Source organism: Protopterus annectens, chromosome 9.part0, assembly GCF_019279795.1.
Source record: "Protopterus annectens isolate FY-2018-M chromosome 9.part0, PAN1.0, whole genome shotgun sequence".
Classification (NCBI taxonomy): Eukaryota; Metazoa; Chordata; order Ceratodontiformes; family Protopteridae; genus Protopterus; species Protopterus annectens.
In genome coordinates, this window is record NC_056743.1 from 1,752,760,280 (window position 1) to 1,752,780,254 (window position 19,975).

The following is a 19,975-nucleotide window of genomic DNA, read 5'->3' on the forward strand; positions in this document are numbered from 1 at the left end:
GGAGACCCTTCTGGCTGAAGTGATAGCCAGAAGGAAAGCTGTCTTCCAGGAGAGAAATTTTAGCTTTGCAGGGGAGGCTGGTTCGAAGGGGGGCAGGGTGAGCTTCTTTTCCAACACAAAGTTAAAGTCCCAAGCTGAGGTTGGTGCTCTTCTGGGTGGCCTCACATTGTTAGCCCCTCTTATGAACTGTTTGATCAGAGGGTGTGAGAAAAAGAGGCTGCTCAGTGGGAAAATGAGCAGAGAAACCAGAGGCATGAATTTTAATAGAGGAAAAAGAGAGGCCAGTGTGTAGCAGGTCAGATACGTAATCCAGGATAAGTGGGAAGGAGGGCTGTGCTGCATTGGTTCCCTTAGCCTGAATCCAGGTGCAGAACCTTTTCCATTTGTCTGCATAAGACTTTCTAGTGCAAGGGTGTCTGGCCTCACGTATAACATCTAGAACCTGTTTACTGAGATTGGCAGATTTATCGGGGTTCATGGAATAAGCCAAGCTGCCAAACTGAGGGTCTGCAATTGGGGATGCATGAATTCCCCTTCCCTCTGGGTCAGGAGGTTTGGAATCTGAGGAAGATGCCAAGGTGGCAGTGGGGACAGGCTGCGCAACAAGGGGTACCAGTGCTGACGAGGCCAGTCTGGAGCTATAAGAATTGTCCTTGTTTTTTTCTCCCTTATTCTGAGCAGCATCCTGGGGATGAGAGGAAGTGGAGGAAAGGCACAGACCGATAGACTGACGAAGGGGAAGGACAGGGCATCCACTTTCCAAGCCATGCTGTGATGCTCCCTGGTGCAGAATTTACTGAGCTGATGGTTGGTGTGGGAGGCAAAGAGGTCGACCCTCGGGGTGCCCCATTTCTGAGATTAGGGTGAAGGTTCTTCTGTTGAGCTGCCACTCCTGGAGGTCCAGAAGATTTCTGCTTAATTGGTCTGCTAGAGAGTTGAGAGAACCTAGTAGGAATTGTGCTAACAGGTGGAGCTGCATGGCAGAGGCTGTGTGCCAAAGGGTCATGGCCAGCCTACATATCAGGTAGGAGTGAGTTCCTCCCTGCTTGTTGATATACCACATCACAGTGGTGTTGTCTGTTTTGATGAGGAGAACCTCTGGGGAGAGAAGGGGCTTGAAAGCTATCAAGGTGTGCTGGACAGCCATTATCTTTTTTTGGTTGATGTGCAGAGGGATTTGCTGTGGGCTTCATTGGCCCTGTATGCACCTCCTGTCCAGGTGTGCACCCCAAGCATGGTCTGATGCATCTGTGGTGATGGTCTGGGTGGCGTGGGGTGGTGAGAAAAGTAGTCCCTTGTTGTGGGAGCATGCTGTTGCCCACCAAAGAAAATCTTTTCTGAGGCAAGGAATTATAGGTATAAGAGTCTCCAGGTCTTGAGAGTGTTGACACCAAAGGCTTTTTAGGTATCAATGAAGTTTCCTAATATGCAGTCTGGCATATGGACTGAGTAGTACGCAAGATACCATGAATCCCAGAGCTTGCAGAATTTTCCCTGCAGATAGCTAGACTCTGGTGGCTAATTGAGAAAAGTAGGCTGTCGGGAAAATTTGCTTTTCTAGTGTAAGGAATGCCATCTGGGATGCTGGGTCCAGGCTTGCTCCCAGGAATATAATCCTTTGGGTGGGCACCAGTTTGGATTTCTTTTCATTGATAGTATACCCTAGGGAGGTTAAACGGGACTTTACAAAGGCCAGGTGCTTGAGCAGCTTTTCCTGGCTGTCTGCCTGAAATAGGCAGTCATCTAAGTATGGGTAAATCTGGATATACCTTTGTCTGCAAAAGGCAATGGCCAGAGCCAGACATTTTGTGAAAACTCTGGGGCAGTAGATAAGCCAAAGGGAAGCGTAGAGAACTGAAAGTGTTGAGATCCTGCTCTGAAATGGAGACACTTTCTGCATGTTTCCCTGATAGGAATGTAGAGATAGGCCTCCCTGATTTCCAAAGGCTAATTCTACCAGGGCTATGGCTACTTCATCCAAGCCAAGTATCCTTGTACAGCATGGGTAGCAGCTGCTGGAGGGTGAGCATTTTGAATTCTGGGATCACCACGAAGGTGCTTAGAATGGATAGATCGAGGATGGGGTGCCAGGTGCCCTCTTTTCTGGGTACCAGAAAAAGTCTGGAGTAGAAACCTTGGCCTTTCTGTTCTGCAGGAACATGCTCTATCGCCATCATAGAGAGCAGGGAAAGGACGTGCTTTTGCACCTCTGCCCACTGGTTTGTTGGAAGTGTGTGGATCCCTGGGACACTATGTTGAGTATGCAGCATTCATTGGTAATGGTGGCCCAGGTGCTTGTGTGAAAGGAGAGTTTTCCTCCTAGGGATAAGTGAAGGGGGGCAGAGGGAGGGGTTGGGGTAGGTGAGTCATTGTGAGTTCTAACCATAAGGGGGTGGCTTAAAACTCCCTGGTTTTGAAGTGGAAGTAGTCCACTGCTTACATCTCTGTATTCCCTATGGCTGTTGTCGGTGGGGTATGGTTCCCTGGGGTCTGGCCTTAACTGGCTTATTGGGAGCAGGAAAGGACCAGTGCTTGGTGGTACAATGCCTGTTGAACCTGGGTGGCTAGACCTATAAGAAATTCTTAACAGTCTGCATAGATTTTGCTTTTTCTTCCATCTTTTTTAAGACCTCTTCTGCTTTAGTGCCAAATAAGTTGTCTTTGTGCAAGGGGGCATCCAACAATTTAGATTTGACATGGTCTGGGCAAGGGCAGTTCCTTAAGCCATGCATGCCTTCTAATGACAGATCTGGTGACTACTGCTCTGCAAGAAGCTTCTAGGGTGTCAAAACCACACTGCAAGGTGTGTTTAGTTACTTGACTTGCAGAATGCATGAACTCTTGTAACTCTTAAGATTCTGCACAAGCAGGAAAGGAAGACATTTTCTGTTTGAGGAGTTCCAGGGTATGGTGCTGAAATTTTACCACATGGAACTGACAATTTAGTGCCCTGATAGCAAGGGTAGCTGAGATGTATACTTTTTTTACCTCATCTGTCTAGTGCTCAGGAATCCCTGTCTAAGGGGGTGGGATTCTTAGCAGAGGTTGCTTTAATCCCTTTATGCCCTTGAGAAGTTATTTCAGGGTCAGCAGTAGCATTTTTAAAAATAAATTTGTGTGAGTCAGGGACTCTGTAGTACCTGTCTGGTTTTCTGGGTGCAGGAGGGAGGGTGTCAGGAGTCAAGCTGGATTCCAGGAAAAGATCTTCCACAACATTCAAGACTGGGGGGATGACCAAGGGTCTGTGCTGTGGATGATCTAAGAATTCCCTGAGTCTCTTTTTAGACTGAGGGTAGTCCTGACTCTCCCATTGGAAATGCTCCCTTAAGGTATGAAGGGTTTCCCCAAAGAAAAAATCCTCTGGGGGAGAGGCTGAATGAATGGAATCCTCTGCATCAGAATCCTCAAAGTAGAGAGTGGTTGCATGTCTTCATATTCAGATGCATCAGAGTCATCTGACTCTTCTTCAGACAAAACTATAGTGGACAGATCTCTGTTCCTTTTGGAGGGGGTAGCCTGGTTTCCCCTGATCAGCATCATCAGGTCTTCTGCCACTTTAAGCATTTGGGTGTGAGGCAAGGAAGCAGATGCCTGAGATTGGGTCGTCAGTTTTTTGGGTGTAGTTCGTATCCTGGGCCGAAGAAACTCAGTTGTTTTCGAAAGAAGGGTAGATGTGAAAGAAGTCGTCGGTTTGTGTCGAGAATCAGTAGTACGAAGGACTTCCTCGGAAGTCAGTGCCTGCTCAGCGGCTCCGGGCCCATCCAAAGTAGAGACAACTGCAGGATCCTTAGTCGAAGAAGAGACATGCAGCATACCGGACTCCGAAAGGGTCTCGGTAACAGCCTGCGAATCCATAGAAGCAGGTATCTGGGGCTGCAAAAGCACTTCACTGAGGACCGGAGAACTGACGACTAGCTTAATGGGAACATCATCGGTAGGTTTGGACTTGTGCGGTCTGTCTCTGTCTTTATCTTTACGCTTTTTCAGAAGATCTGCTGTTGGATGGCTTACCGAAGCCATATCGGAGTTCGAGGACTGCAAGCAAAAATATCTAGCTACAATAAGGGCTCGACAATGGATAGTTCTGGTGTTGAACAAAGCACAGAAGTGACAGCGAGGGACGTTGTGGCCTGGGCCTAAACAAGTGATGCAGTAAGAATGAAAATCTTGGTGTGGTATTTGCTTTCCACAGGCGAGACAATTGTTAACTTTTTCTGACATTGGTTAGTGCAAAAAAAAAGGGATCCCCAATGGGGTGCTTAGCTTTAGAAGACTTCAGCTTGAATTCGGTAGACGAAACTCAGGTAGCGGCTGACTGGCACTTGTGCGAACTGCTTCTGCTTTGGGGTCCATGGCAAGAAAGACTGATGTAATGGCGTTGGCTGCCTTACTTTATACTACTGATGACCTGACGTCAGTACTGAAGCGACAGGAACCGAAGCAGAAATTCTAAGCCTCTGGTATTCGGGCCGGCCGAGGGCTACCCTGGCAGGGATAACCCAAATGTGATGACTGCAACAGTGAAACACGAAGAATATCTACAGAAAAAGCATCTGACGCTCAAACCTGGAACCCATGGGTTTCGAATTCTTCCAAGTACTTCAGAAAGGCACTAGGCTGGGGGATGGATGGGAGGGACGCGAGGAGGAATGAAATTGGACAATACAAATATCTAGTTATGGTAAGTACATAACATCTAAATCTGATACTGTCTTTTGCATTCCTCCTCACTAATGGGTCAGAGTCCCCAGCAACATAAAGCCTGGGTGGTCTTTAAGGAAGGATGTGCTAGAGCATGGTTGACCCGAAGGATGCCCTGCTCCTAGAAACAGTACCTAACTTATAATGTGAAACAAAGGTATGAGTCTTAGACCAAGTGGCTGCAGCACACATACTTCATCAACTGAGGCTCTGGAAGAGAAAGCGGATGAAGTAGCCATAGCCCTGGTGGAATCAGCATTTGGAAATCAGGGCAAGTCTATACCCTTCTTAAAATAGATGAAGGAAATGCAGTCTGTTATCTGTTTAGCTGAAGTGATTTTCAGGAAAAACAGCTGGCTGGATTTCCCATGACTGTTTGTTCTGTGGAGGTAGAAATGTAATTGCCTGTGAACATCTAAGAGATGTAAAAGATATTCACCTTCGCTTGAAAATTTATGGAAGAAAACTGGTAATTGAATGGATTGGTTAATGTTAGACTCGATGGACACCTTAGGCATGAAAGAAGAATTTGTTCTTAAGGATACTCTATCGTTGTGAAAAATGATGTAAGGAGGTTTGGCTAACAAAGCTTGAAGCTCCAATATTCTCTCAGTGGAAGTAATGCCTACTAAGATCATCATTTTCCAAGAAAGAAATTTTATGTCACAAGAATCTGCCAGTTCAAAGGATTTCTGGGTAAGGCCTTGCAGTACCCACTATGAAATCCCAAGGGGAAGGATCTTTTATTGGAGGTCTAAGATGAAAAACTCCCTTCATGAAAGCCTTACATAATATGGAAGAAAAAAAGAGATGAGTTTCTCTTCCCAGCATGAAGACTGGATATGTCAGCCAGTTGGAGTTTGATGATGGAGAAACTAGCCTCTTCTTGAAAACAAAAAGTCTGAGAAAAAGGAGAATTGACATTGTGGATAGTGAGAAAGGATCAACAGTTTCCTTTGACACCCCAATAGAGAACTTCTTCCACTTGCTATTGTAGGCCTTCTTAGTAGAAGCCCTCTGAGAGGCCAGGATAATGTCATGGATGGAGACAGCGAGCCTGAACTTTCTTACAACTACTGGAATTGGAGAAACCATGTGGTCAGCCTTGAGGGCGTGAAGACTGGAAAGCAGTCTTTCTGATGGGTGATGTACAAAATCCTGTATGGGATCCAAAAACCAAGGTGGATACTTGAGGTGAGACCAAAGAAAAGGAAACCACACCTGGAGACGTCAGAAAGAGGCAATGAAGATTAAAGAACTCTCTAACATGCTGGCTTTTAGGATTAATGGTAATGGTGCATAAGCATAAAGGAGACCCAGCGGTCAATCATGGACTACAGCATCCCTCTGTGACCCCCCCCCCTCCAGGGGGAAATCACAGCAAAATACTTGTTGCACTTGAAGTTCACAGGAGAGGTAAAAAGCTCTCACAAGGTTGACCCCAGTGGCTGAATACCTTGTTTGCTACTGTCTGGCTGAAGGACTACTCGTGAGCAGTGAAAACAGACCTGCTAAAGCTGTCTGCCAGAATGTTGATTATCCCAGGATATGTGTTGCAATCAGAAAATGGTCTGAACATAGCGGCCATTCCCAAACTCTCATGGCCTCCCTGCACAATGGTTAAGAATAGTTGCCTCCTTGTTTGTTGATGTACTGGCCTACTGACATGTTGTCTGTGTGAATCACAATTGTCCCCATAGGGAGAATGTCCTGGAAGGCTTGCAACGCAAGGAGAACTGCTCTCATCTCTAGGACACTGATATGCAGCTGATCTCTGCAGGCAACCATATGCCTTGGACCATCTTCCCTATCTCATGGCCTCCCTGCACGATGGTTAAGAATAGTTGCCTCCTTGTTTGTTGATGTACTGGCCTACTGACATGTTGTCTGTGTGAATCACAATTGTCCCCATAGGGAGAATGTCCTGGAAGGCTTGCAACGCAAGGAGAACTGCTCTCATCTCTAGGACACTGATATGCAGCTGATCTCTGCAGGCAACCATATGCCTTGGACCATCTTCCCTAGGAAGTGCCCCCCCCCCCCTCCAACCCAGACCAGGCAGTGTCCTTGGTCACTGTGGCTATGGTGGGGGTGGGGGTGGAGAGAAGGGTCTGCCCAGAGACAGGTCATGTGATTGCAGCCACCACTGTAGACTATTTCTGCAGATTTGAGACAGCTACATGGGGGTAGACAGCAGGTGACAAAGAATGAACTGCTGTGGTCCACTGGAGAACTCTCACAAAAAGCCTTGCTAAGGGGACTAGAACAATTGCAGCTGCCATTGACTCCAGAGCTCTTCAAGCCAACTTCACCACAGACTGTGGGAGATCTAATAAATCTTGAACGTGTCGTCTCAGATATAAAATGTGATGTATTGGCAAGGAGGTCACTTGTGTCTTGAATCCAGTTGCACTCCTATGAACTCTAAGTTCTGAACAGGTGTCAAGTTCAATTTTGCTAGTTTTATTGTAATGCCCAGGTGGTTGAAGATTCTCACTAAGTAGTCCCTTGTCTGTATCAGAAGATGCCTTGTTGGAACCAGTCATCTAAATATGGAAACAAGTGAAATCCCATTAGCCTCAGGTGAGCAGCTAAAACTGCCAAACATTTGGTAAAAACCTGGGGTGCTCTGATGAGTCCAAAGGGCAGCACTCTGACTGAATTGGTAATGACAGATTCCCAGCCAAAAGTGCAAATGACTTTTGGAACACCTTTTGATCTTGATATGATAGTATGCGTCCTGAAGATGCATGGAGCACATCCAATTGTCCTTGTATAAAAGTGTCAGAATGGACTGAACCATAACTATTTGGAACTTTGACTTCCTGATGGAATGATTCAAGATGCTGAGATCTAGAATAGGTCTCAGGGCCCTGTCTTTTTTGGCACTAAAATGAAGCGAAAATAAGTTCCAAATCCTCTTTATTCAGTCGGGACCTCTTGGATGACTCTTTTGTTGTAGAAGTTTTTGAACTTCTCATACTACGCACTCCCTCTGACTGGGTAGAATGCTGGGAAGTTTCCTCCTTGGACCTGGAGGAGTTAGAGAAAAGGGAATGTAACAGCTTCTGGATATTATGTTTGGCACGTAGGTATTGCTTGTTATACTTGTCCAGGCATCCAGGTGCAGGGTTAGATGACACCTAACTGCCTCCAGAGAAGGACAGTCAGGAAAGCACTTCAGGAGCGCTGAAAGTTTCTATCAGGGCTAGGTTCCCTGGAGCCCTGATTCTGTGCCTGTCCCCCCCCCCCCCGCATCTGGGGCAGTGCCAAACTTCCCCCTCTGTCTCTAGAGGAAGTAGGGTCCTGAAAAGAGCCCTGCGACTTCCTGAACCAAGTTTATTTACCTCCTCATTAGTATCTGGAAAAAGACCTCTGAGGAGTAAAAAACATAATCCAAACAGCAGACCATACCTTTTCAACTTCTAAGAGCAAGAAATCTGGAAAAAGCCATAAATAATGGGGAGACAAAGGCCTAAACATAGGGACACTTTTAAAATATTGCTCTTACAAACTTACAAAGTTGGTAGAATAACAGGATTTGCATTAGCATGACTTTTCTGCAGGATAAGAAGTCTGAAACTGAAATGTCAGTCATTATTTTTCTGACTTCAACCCACAACGTTTTGCCAATGATTTGCCAGGAAATCAGATTTTGAGAAAAAGACTAAAAATATGAGGTGTAAATCTGTACAGTTGAGAGGTATGCAGCAGCAAGGTCTTTCCTTCTTGCTCACTGCAGGTTAATGCGTCTTTCACAGAAGGTGCAAACAAGGAGGACCCATTGAAGGGGGCATTAATGGATGATGCCTTGAAGGGTTCTGCAAAGTCAGAAAGCCACATCAAGGCATGTCTCCTGATGGCTATGCCTGTACCGGCTGCTCGTGAGGTGCCTTCCGCAGTATGCAAAATCAACCTCATCGAGGAATTAGAGAGGGAAGAAAGAGCAGCCAGTTGTGGAGAGACCTTTTCAAGTCCTCCTCTGACATGGTCTCAGCAAGAGAGTTGGATAATTCTTTAACCTAGTCTCTCTGCAAACGGGTGAAGTACGCCAAATAGTTCAACAACCTCAGTTTGAAGGATGCTGAGGTGTAATGTTCTGGACTCCTTGTTAAGTGGATGGACAGTGGAGCTTTGTTCTGCTAGCTCCTTTTTATTGGCTGCTGCATCAACAATGGCATCTACAGGAACTCCTTTACTCCAATGTGTATGATCCGATGGTGGACTTAGAAACCTGTCGGGGTACTTGGGGACAGGCTTGACCATGTCTGGTTGCTTCTCTTGGGAGACTAGGTCAATAAGCTCATCCACCAGGGGAGTCACCCAAGATGTAGACAGGCCTGTCCCAAAAGCCTCCAGGAACACTGATTCCTCAGAAGAAGTAGGTTGGGCAAACCATCCACCTTTCTGCAGGTGACATTCTAGAATGTCTCCAAAGGAGATGTCCTCTGGTGGTGATCAGGGAGCTCCTTCTCCCTCATTGAAATTGGTGTTCTCTGTGAAGGACTCCATAGGGGAGTCTATGTGCCTCTTTCTACACTTTTCTTTTGAGGGACCTCCTCCATGGGGTGATTTGGGGAGTTATCAGAAAATGGGAGACACCCTTAGGGAAAGTAGTCTGGAGGCTCCTCGGAACAGGCTGACCTAGGACAGGAATGATAGGCTCAGTGCTCAGATATAAAGAAAGCTGGAGCAGACCCTGGCCATGAGGAGATGATTCTCTAAACTTAGAGAAAGCCCTTTCTGCAACCCGGATGACTGACAGGCCCGGGTAGGCCCCTCCCTCTCTCCTTTGGATCCACAGTCACAGGAGGTGAGAGAGCAGAACCACCCATGGATCCGAGGCCTCCTGACAGAACCGTATCTGAACTGTCAAAGGCCAAAGCCCCAAGGGGAAGCGACAGATCCAACATAGAGCCAAATTCAACCCTCTACAGTCAGCACAGACATCTCGGATCCTGGACCCACTCTGACTGAACAAAAATGGAGAACTGGTGGTCAGGGGTACAGTCGGAGTCGAGGAAGGAAGCTTCCTCGGATTCAACATCAACTCTACGGTACCCATGCTCCTGGGATTACGAAACCAAGGGCAGATCAGAATAAGACTCTGTATGGAAGGAGGAAGAGCACTCACAGATTCAAGATGGGATGGAGATAGCAAGACCCAATCTGGATCTGCGCCCTGAGGAACTTCCATATCACTCTGTCCATATTGGCCTCAGTGAAGCTTTGGCAGCACTCGAAGAAGCAGAGGATACATGTCTTGACTTGGAAGGGATTTGAAGGACAGGTTGCAATCAGCACACTTCTCTCATAAGGGTGCAGAAGGGCCCCTTCCAATCAAAGATGGCTTGAAAAATGTGCTCCGAATACAATTGCCACTACAAACAGACCCACATGCAGCAAACCTGCATCTGGACTATTCTACAGCGACACTAATTTAGGTAGGAAACACTAAAAAAATATTTTAAACAGCAAAAAAACAGCAGTGAGACACTAAAAATGTTTTAAACGGCAGGAAAACAGCAAGGAGACACTAAATAATGTTTTAAACAGCAAACAAATCAGTTATTTAAAACACTGCTTGGTGGGAAAACAGAACAAACAAAACTGATGCTTTGCAAACAGTGAAAAGTAGTAACAATTACTATGCAAGCAGTGAAAACAGCCACAGTAAGGTTGACAAATGCAGTACAAACAGTGCTGGTTAGTATATAGTACTAAAAATACAGCATTAAATAAGCAGAACACAATAAAAAGTGCAGTAAATAGTATAACTGAGCAAAAAAAAACAGGCAACTTATGGTTTTTGGGAAGCTCAGAAGCCTCTAGTTGTCTGGTATCTCAGCTCAGAGTTGTAGCTGGTAGTCCACCTCGGTTCAAACATATGCAGGGTTTTAAGCCTTCTATGCTGCAGAGCCATCTGAGTTGGATGTCATCTGTCATGTCTAAGGCAACGTGATTTTTTTGATCTTGAAAGGAAATTTGGCAGTAATAGCCAATCTTCGTATAAGACAATCAAAATGCTCCTTTGTCTATTCATGAACTAGTTTTTTTATGAATATTATGAAAATACAGAACGCGATGTGTAAAGGGCTGGTGTTAGCATTTTGGGGGCCCTCAGCAAATGTCAAGCTGGGGGCCCCTTAGGAACTTCTAGTTTATGTATTGTCACTGCCACCCCCTCCTAAGCAATGTTTTAGTTCATGCTGCAAACTTTTAGGAGTAGTATGCACAGACTGGCCTGTACCTACAATGTCCTTACATTACAACAGGCCTATGGACCACACTAAGTTGGCCCATTGCCATCGCACATTTACAGATACTAGCATTTAGTTACAAAAGTAATATATTACAACAACTCTATGTACAGGTCTGGACTTAGGTGAAATGGTACCCTAGGCCAACTGTGTCATCCCTCTCAACACACACATACACTCTCTCCAGTCCTCTGCTCTGATCCCCAACCCCCATCTTGGGCTACCCATACCATGTAAATTACATTTTTTCTCCCATTTTGCCTTTCTCTACAGCTTTTTCAAGTAGCCACAACTTTCTATGTGTTCTGAATAGCATTTAAAATTATTTTGATTGATTTATTTTTTTTTTTTACAGAAATTTTTCATCCAGTGATGGCTTGAAGAGAAATTATTTACTTATTTATTTTACATTTGTTAACCGGGATAGTCCAACTGGACATTGGGACATTAACAGGGACATTAGGAACCTCCAGACACAGGACCCCACCTAGTTCGGCTTTGTTAAAGGCAGATCTTGCCTCCTGAACTTGGTCGACTTCTTCGAAACAGTCACCAAGGCCATAGATGAAGGGAAGGTGGTCCACACAGCATATCTGGACCTCGCTAAGGAGTTCGACACCATCCCACACTCAAGAATCATAGACAAACTCACCAGCTTAAATATCAACCCCCATGTCACGAGATGGGTTGCCAATTGGCTCTCAGACAGAACCCACACGGTAAGAGTGGCAGGCGCCATGTCTGACTCTAAACCAATCACAAGCGGAGTCCCACAGGGCTCAGTCCTGGGACCCCTCCTGTTCAGTATATATTTCTCCGAAGTACAGGCAAAGGCGGAGGGACTGTGGTTAACCAAGTTCGCAGATGACTGTAAATTGGGTGCAATAATTGACTCTCCAGCTGACACAGACATCCTGCAAAAGGGTCTCACAGAGACAAACACCTGGTGTCAAAGTCACGACCTCAAGCTAAATGCCAAAAAATGCATAGTAATCCCATTTGGGAAAAACAAAGTACCTACAAACTACCACACAGATGGGAATCCACTAAGTACAGAAGAAGTAATTAGGGACCTGGGTACCCAAGTAGATAGCATGCTCTCCTTTGATAACCACATAGCCAAAACGTCAGGAAATCCTTCTATGTGGCACACCTTATCACAAAGGGTTTCTCATCTAGATCCAAGGAGGTGATTGTGCCCCCTTTACTTCTCATTCATTAGGCCCATAATAGAGTACAATGCCCCATTTGGGATGTACCTCACTAGACACCTGCAACAACTAGAAAGACCACAGAAGTACCTCACTAAGAGGATTAAGGGCCTTAAACAATTACCCTATGAAGCACGACTAAAAAAGCTCCAGCTCTTCTCAGTCGCTTACCGTCTGCTCAGAGGTGACCTATGCCTGACCTATAGGGCCATGTCAAACCCTGAACTAATGGACATGCTTCACCTCAAAAAAACGAGATCCCTCAGAACCACTCGTTCTAGCGACTTGAACCTATGTACAACAATAAACAGGACATGCTGGAGGGATAGATTCCTGTCCCAGCGACTCCCCTCACTCTGGAATAGAATCCCAATCCATATTCGACAGAGCTCCTCTATGACCCTCTTCAAGAGAAATCTTGAGGAGTGGATGAGTAATCGTAAGTTCTACCCTGGGATCACTTCAGGAGCCCTGTTGACAGAGGCCCAGGTTACTAATCTAATGGGGAGGCGAAAGCCATCACTCTGTGGCTAGGCTTATAAATGCCCATGGGCAGATAGCCTAGTACTTACCTATGAACCTATGGACACAGGTCCATTTTCAGCGGAGGCCCGGGGAGAAAAGCTCCACATGTAGACAGTTAAAGAGTTAAACAGTAGCAGTCACATATAGATACTAGTACAGAATTATAGGATTATATGCATACATGGAATACATACATACTTAAACTTAACATTGTAGTTTTCTTGGTCGAACTTAGACATTTTTAGTGGTACAAGGCTGAAAAAGGTAGCATATCATTCAGTAGTACAATACATATGAGAATGAGACTATGTCTGAAACATTGACTATTTTACAGAAAGCCAGGTAGTGAAGAGAGTGGTAAGCTGGTTAGTCAGGGTTCGTACAGGGGCACAGCCAGTGACTTTTTAGGAATTTTTTGAGAGATGTTTTAAACTGGTTAATAGTCTGGTTTGCTGTAAGTTTGGCAGGGAGCCGATTCCAGATTGTTCCAACAGAGTTGCAAAACAATGAGTCACTTGCTGAGTTTTTAGATTTAACAGTTTGTCCCAGTATTTTGTCAGAAGACCGGTGAGTTTTTAGGTTACTGTAAGGGGTAATTATATTTTTGAGTATGGGTGTGCTTTCGGGCTGATGGAGGACTTTGTGGGCTATTATTAATTGATTATACTGGATTTGAGATGGAAACTCTAGCCAGCCTAGAGATCGTAGGTTAATACAGTGGTGGGTTCTATATGCTGAGCCTGTGGCAAATCTGGCTATGGTGTTGTAGCAGCTATTGAGTTTACTGAGGTCATATTTACTCAGGTTTGTATAGATTGGGGAGGCATAAAGAAGGATTGAAAGTAAATGTATTCGGGCAATAACTGTCCTATCAGTTAGGGTTAGAAATGCCTTAATTCTATATAGAGATCCTAGCATTTTGTTGACTATTTTAATGGTTTTGTCGATGTGAGCATCAAACTTAAGGTTATTGTCAACAATTACACCTAATAGTTTTGCATTACTTTCTGGGGAAATTATTGTGCCATTATTAGATCTTATGGTAAATGATGGGAGCGTAGCTTTCCGGGTGGGGGTGAAGAGTAGCAGTTTTGTTTTATTTGGATTCAATAGAAGACGCCTGTCAGTGAGCCAGTTTTCTACTACATTGAAAGTATTTTGGGTTAAGGTCTGCAGGTCTAACGGGGAGGTGGCAGAACAGATTAGGGGAGAGTCATCTGCATACTGAATGCAGGTTTCTTTAGGGATGACTGTATGAAGATCATTAATGAAGATGGAAAATAGGAGAGGTCCTAGTATAGACCCTTGAGGAACTCCAAGGGTGACTGGCAGTAGGGAATAAAAGGCTATCCTTCCATAGCACAGCTTGTTGTCTGCCACTTAGGTAGGACTGAAACCAGCGTATTGCTAGGCTGTCTATGGCAAGAGGTTTTAGTGTTTGAATGAGTAGCTGGTGGTTTACCACATGCCTTAGATAGGTCAAGAAAGACAGCAGAGGAGGGTGTACCATTGTTACAGATTTGATTTATTGTCTGAGAGAAGGATAGAAGGGCTGTGGTGGTACTATTTTGGGGGTCTAAATCCATGCTGGGAGGGAGCTAGGAGATTGTGCAAATTGAGGTAATGAAGGAGTTGCTTGCGGATATATTTTTCCATAATTTTAGCCAGAGGGGACAGAATGGCAATGGGCTGGTAATTTGAAAGATCAGTGAGAGTTACCCCCTTTATGGAGAGGAATTACACAGGAAATTTTCCAGATGGAGGGGATATATGCTTCAGAGATGGTTCTGTTAATTAATATTGAGATGGGATACGCTATTGCATTTGCAGCCTTATGAAGATATTCAGCTAGGACTATTTCTGCTGAAAGGGTGGTGGGTTTCAGTTTCTTGATTAAGGATCGGATAAATGCTGTTGGTACAGGTTGAAAGTTAAAGGATAGGTGGGTATTGGATATGGGGTTAATAGGGTCTAGGTTGTTGGGGCCTAGTTGGTTGGCAAGGGATTGTATAACTTCCATAAAGAATGTGTTGGCAATTTTTTCTGGAGGTTTTTGGTGGATAGACGCAGGGGTAGGGGTAGTAGTATTACCTGGATGGAGAAGACTGTTTAAGCTGGACCAAAATTTTTGTGGTCAATGTTGATGTTTATGTTGCAGGTTACAGTAATAGTCTTTTTTGTCTAACATTATAGACTTCTTAGTATAATTTCTTAGCTGTTTATATATTAGTTGATCCTTTGGGTTTTTATTGGTTTTCCAAGATGACCAGGCTTTATTTCTATTCATGATTTTTTGTCTAGCTTATTTGGACAGCCACGGTGCTACTTTTTTCTTTGTTCTGATGGTCCGGGTGGGTGCATGATTGTTAAGGATTGTAAGAAATGTGGAGTTAAAGTGTGATACTGTCTCGTCTAGTGGGAGTAGTTTTAGTCTATTCCAGTTACATGTTTTGAAGTTCTAATTGGAATTTGGTTTGACTGAAGCTCTTATTGTTCCTGATAGTTCTGAAGCTAGGTATTTGAGGGATGTCATTTTTTTGTCTGAGTATATTTGTTAGGAGGTGAGCACTTATTTCCTCAGATTGGGTGCCTGCCTTATACATTTGGGGAGGGTTATTAATGAGAATCCAATCTAGTATGCTTTCTTTGTTATTGGGCTTACTAGTTCTGGTGGTGGAGGTTATGACTAGGAGAAACCATATAGAGTTATGTGGGTAGTAGGGAAGTCTGAGGAGCAGGTGTTCTAGTCTATATTAAAGTCAAATAAAACAATAGTTTCTTATGGGGAGTTTATGGACAGCCACTGTAGAATGTCTTCAAGGACATTGGTGTTGTTGCCAGGTGGGATATAAATGCAGCCGATGTTTATAGATTTATGCTGGTTAATTTGTAGTTTTGTAAAGAGTATTTCAGCTTTATCAGCTTGAGGAAATTGTGGAGAGTTGGAAATAGTTACATTAATTGAAGGTTTATATAAGACAGCTACCCCACCTCCCTTCTTTGAGGTGCGGTCCAGTCGTATTATATTGTAACCTGGAGGAGTAACTTCATTGTCAGTGGTGGATGGCTTAAGCCAGGTTTCTGTAAGACACAGTATATCTGGGGAGTGTACTGTTAAAGAGGGCATGCAGGTAGTGGATTTTATTGTTTAGGCTTCTGATGTTTAGGTGGCAGATGAGGAGAGAGGTAGAGGAGATGTTTAAGTGTTGCAGGCTAGAGGGGATATTATATATTGGGTTGGATACTGCTGATGGGGTTGGTCCTGGGTTGAGGTGGATGTCCCCCATCCATTGTGAGGTTAATCTGAGAATAGATTATTAGTTTTTGAAGTTTGAATAATAGTTTGTAGTAGTGTTTAGTTCTAGGGTTAACATAACTGACTCGAATGAGCTGTTGAGTTATTGTAATATCGGAGTTGGAAGGGAGGGGTAGTAGTGGCTGATTAAAGTTATGTGAAAGAACATGAGTATTGGTCTGTGATCTGGTGTAGTGGGAGCCTGGAAGGGAGAGATGTTCATAAGCTGTGATAAAATATGTAATTATCAGCACAGGTAAAAGGTAGTAGGAGGGCTTTGAACTGAAAGGTGGGGTTGAGGCTTGTAGAGGCATTGAAGAGGTTTTGCAACTTACAATTGTTTAAGAATGGGGGTGGGAGGGTAGTAGATGAGGGTAGAGTAGAGAAATAGGGAGGGTGTTGTGGTTAGGGTGGGTCTAACAATTGCTGATTGGTTCTATAATTAAGGGAGTGGCGGTTGTGGCGATAAATTTAGCACATCTAGTGGTGGGAGGAATATGGAGGCAGGGTGGGGAGCAGAGCGAGCCCGAGCAGAGCAAGGGCGAGTGTAGTGGGGCTAATGCAAAGAAACTAACAGGCAGTGGGAATCATCAACACATTAAGTACAATGAGGCTTTTTTATTTGTTTGTTTTAAATACTTTCTTACCCTTGTTTTTGCCTTCACTATACAAGTTTTATGTAGTATACTGTTAGTAATCACTTTTTGCAGCCTTTTCTCACATTAAGCTTTCTTCTGCCAATTGTCTGCTATTTTTGTACACAGCTCAAGAGTTTAAACCCCTGCATCAGGTTTATGCTATGTAATTTCTAGTTTTATATGTTTTATGCATGGAGCTCAACTGTTTTTCCTTAGTTAGTATGATTAAGCTCAGTTTCTGAGTGCTAAAATCTAAGGCAGACAGCTGGGCTACAGAGCCTACAGTAAAAAGGAGCTTTGTTCTGTGTGTTTGAATTAATTTATGCTAGTAATATACCCAGAAACTTAGATATGTTCACTAGGTAATCCTTAGATATAGTAATAACCCAGTTTAGTATTTTAGGGTTGATTGTGGGGCTTTGAGGGATTACTGGTAGTGCTGTAGACCCGATATGGCTAATCAATATAGTACATACAGACGGGATAAGATATTAACCTTGGCATATCTTTTCAGAGTCGAGGGACAGTGCAGGAAAGTTTCCAGTTAGGTTTCAGCAGGGGAGGTGTTCTTCTGGCGTTCAAGCCTTTCAGGGATCTAGCAGACAGAGGGGGACAGAATCAGTGAGCAGAATTCAACTGCTGTTGAGAACTTGTGTCCTGATAGGAGCCTAGTAATTTAAAGATTTATGATTAAGGAAATAAATTCAGTGCTGCTGCTCAGCTTTAATTTTCCTTGCATCCTTTCAACATTCCTTTTCTGACCAAGACTGCACAGTAGTAACCATTTAGGAACTAACTCAAATAAGCTAGGGCCCAAGAAGCCATAGGGTGAATTTTACAGCATTTTCCCAACCTTTTAATCCAATGGCAGCCTAAACAAAAATCACGAGTTAGAAAAGAATTTCAGTCTTATTTTTTTTTCAAAGGCATAAATTGTGCCCAAGGTTTAATGTTCAAAGCTGACAAAATAGTAGTTCACAATAAACCAACAACCCAATTGTGAGGATACACAGGTCTTACCTAGGAATACTGCCTGTATCCCTACCCACCCCCACCCCCCAAAAAAAGAAAAGACAGTCACTGCCTATACATCTGCTGGTGTTGGACTGGGATGAAAGCAGAGATTAAAATTGCCATAGTCCTAGATTTCAAGCCACTGTTGTCATACATATACATACCATGCCTCCTCAGTCCTCAACTCTAACTCCCAAAAGCAGCCATTTGTATATGTGCCTAATATGTGATTGTGAGGAAAGTGAAAAAGAAACAAAAGCTAATAATTTCAAATTCTACTTTGTTGCTCCCAGACAGCAGACTTCCCCTACACAAGCTATAGTAACCTTCTTTGTGCACCTCTGAGGTCTGTGAGAAAAGTAAAAGACAAAGTGACCACACTGTCTTCAGCCCAAACAAGCTATAATGACCTCCTGTGCACACCTGCAAGGTTTGACTATAATGAAAATTAAAGAAGTAATAACCACAAAGTCCCCATCCCCCCACCCCCCACCCCCCGGCGACCTACAGCAGCTTTCTGTACACACATATCTGGGCAAGGATGGGTTTAGTATGGGTATGGTTGAGAGCAGATGCCATTATCAGCATTATCCTAACAGGTCATAATCACAGCCCTGTTCATCTTAAAGAATGTAATCAGAAAAATAATATGTTTTTTTCTACTCATTTTTCCCCAACCAGCAACAGCTTCTGTGAGGCCCCCACACAGTCAAGCCACCACACTTCTAGAAGATTTAAGTGTCTGTATGTTCTGTGGTATATTTTATGCCTAAATTTTGAAATGTAATTACTTGTTAGTAGCAATTTTTTACTGACACCTAGAAGAATAATATATGTGTCCTGGCATTATTGGGAGTGTGCACAGATACAAATCAGTGATATTTTGTTCACACAAACACACACACACAACAAATGCATGCACAATAGCCATAGCAATACTAGTTTTGTACTTCTTTCAGCAAATAACAATACATTGTGCAATACTGGTACTGCCACACCAGATCAGTGCTGTTTAGAAGGTGTCAAACAGAAGCAAGGGTAAAGTCACTTTTATGTACTTCATTGAGGAGTAATGGATAGCTGCCACTGTCCATAATCTCACAGACCTTCTCTGATTTTGCTTACAATTTTGCTCTTTCATTAAAAAAATTCATTTGCTTATAAATTATTCAGAATTACAGTCAATACATCCAGACATCAGAGTTTTATATTTCTTATTGTCCAAAAAATGCATGTTGATGCAAATGGTGTTATTCTATTAACTTTTTAAGTGAATTAGAGTAATATCTAAAATGTGCATTTTGATTTTCAGCCTTTATTCTGCTATTATTTTTGTCAGTGCAATGAATTCATCAGCAAAGAAGCTGAGAGTTGTAGTATATGCTGTTCTGACAGTATTTATAAAACTCTCTGAAAAAGAAAACCATCCCTAGAGATTGGAAGCATCAGCTGTTCTTAAAATCCAAGGTTTGCAGTGAGATCAGTCTCTCTGGGCTACTGCTCTCTCTAGTGATTAACTTGCTCTCATGTTCATTACCAGCGTTATCCTAACAGCTTCATGTCACAGCCTTGTTTAGGTTAAAATGCATAATCAGGAAATGAATACATTTTTCTCCTCATTTTCCCCCAACCAGCAGCAGCTTTTGTGGGATCCCCACACAGTCATGAATGATTAATGCCCCCCTACCTTGCAGCTATGAGTACTGCAGGTACCTAAAGCTGGCTATATTGTTAGTTTTAGTGGACAGAATGTCTACCAGCAGGGTTTAACTAAGCCAGGGGCACTATGTCACAGTGGTAAAATATTTAATGAAATTGTGAAGTCTGTTACTTGATTAAACACTGTTACTATAACCAGAGATATTTCTGAATTATAAAGGAGATACAAGTATGAGTTATCATCCACCTGGTTTATTAAACATACAAGACTGCTGTACTAGCTTTGGTTTGACAGACATGTTACAAAATATCAGGGTAAGACAACTTGCTATGGTTGAGGCCCCAAGGAACAGGGGGGCCCCAGTGACCGCAGGGTTCACGGGAGCCTAAAGCTGGCTATGGATGCGTAAACACTTAGAAATAATGTTTGAAATATGTATAAATGCTGCACCTAGAATTTAAATCCACCGGTAGTATGATATCTGCCTGACATCCTCAGTCAGAAAGCTAACAGTAAGAAAAATTAAGATGAAGGACAAGGGTTACCGAAAGACTCTTTTTTTTCAACATACAATGAGGCGCACAGACCTGGAGGGGATTACAATAAGTAGCAAGGGTGCAGGATATAAGAGGCAAAGCTCCTCTTAAAGAATATTTATACATTTTCCAGCC

General features: G+C 43.6%; 1 protein-coding gene across 8 annotated transcripts in view; it reads right to left on the reverse strand.

Annotated features, from left to right (window-relative positions):
• The window catches only part of DOCK6 (dedicator of cytokinesis 6), a 2,991,519-nt gene that overhangs the window by 1,392,893 nt on the left and 1,578,651 nt on the right, over nucleotides 1-19,975 (reverse strand). The gene's annotated exons all lie outside the window — the stretch shown is intronic.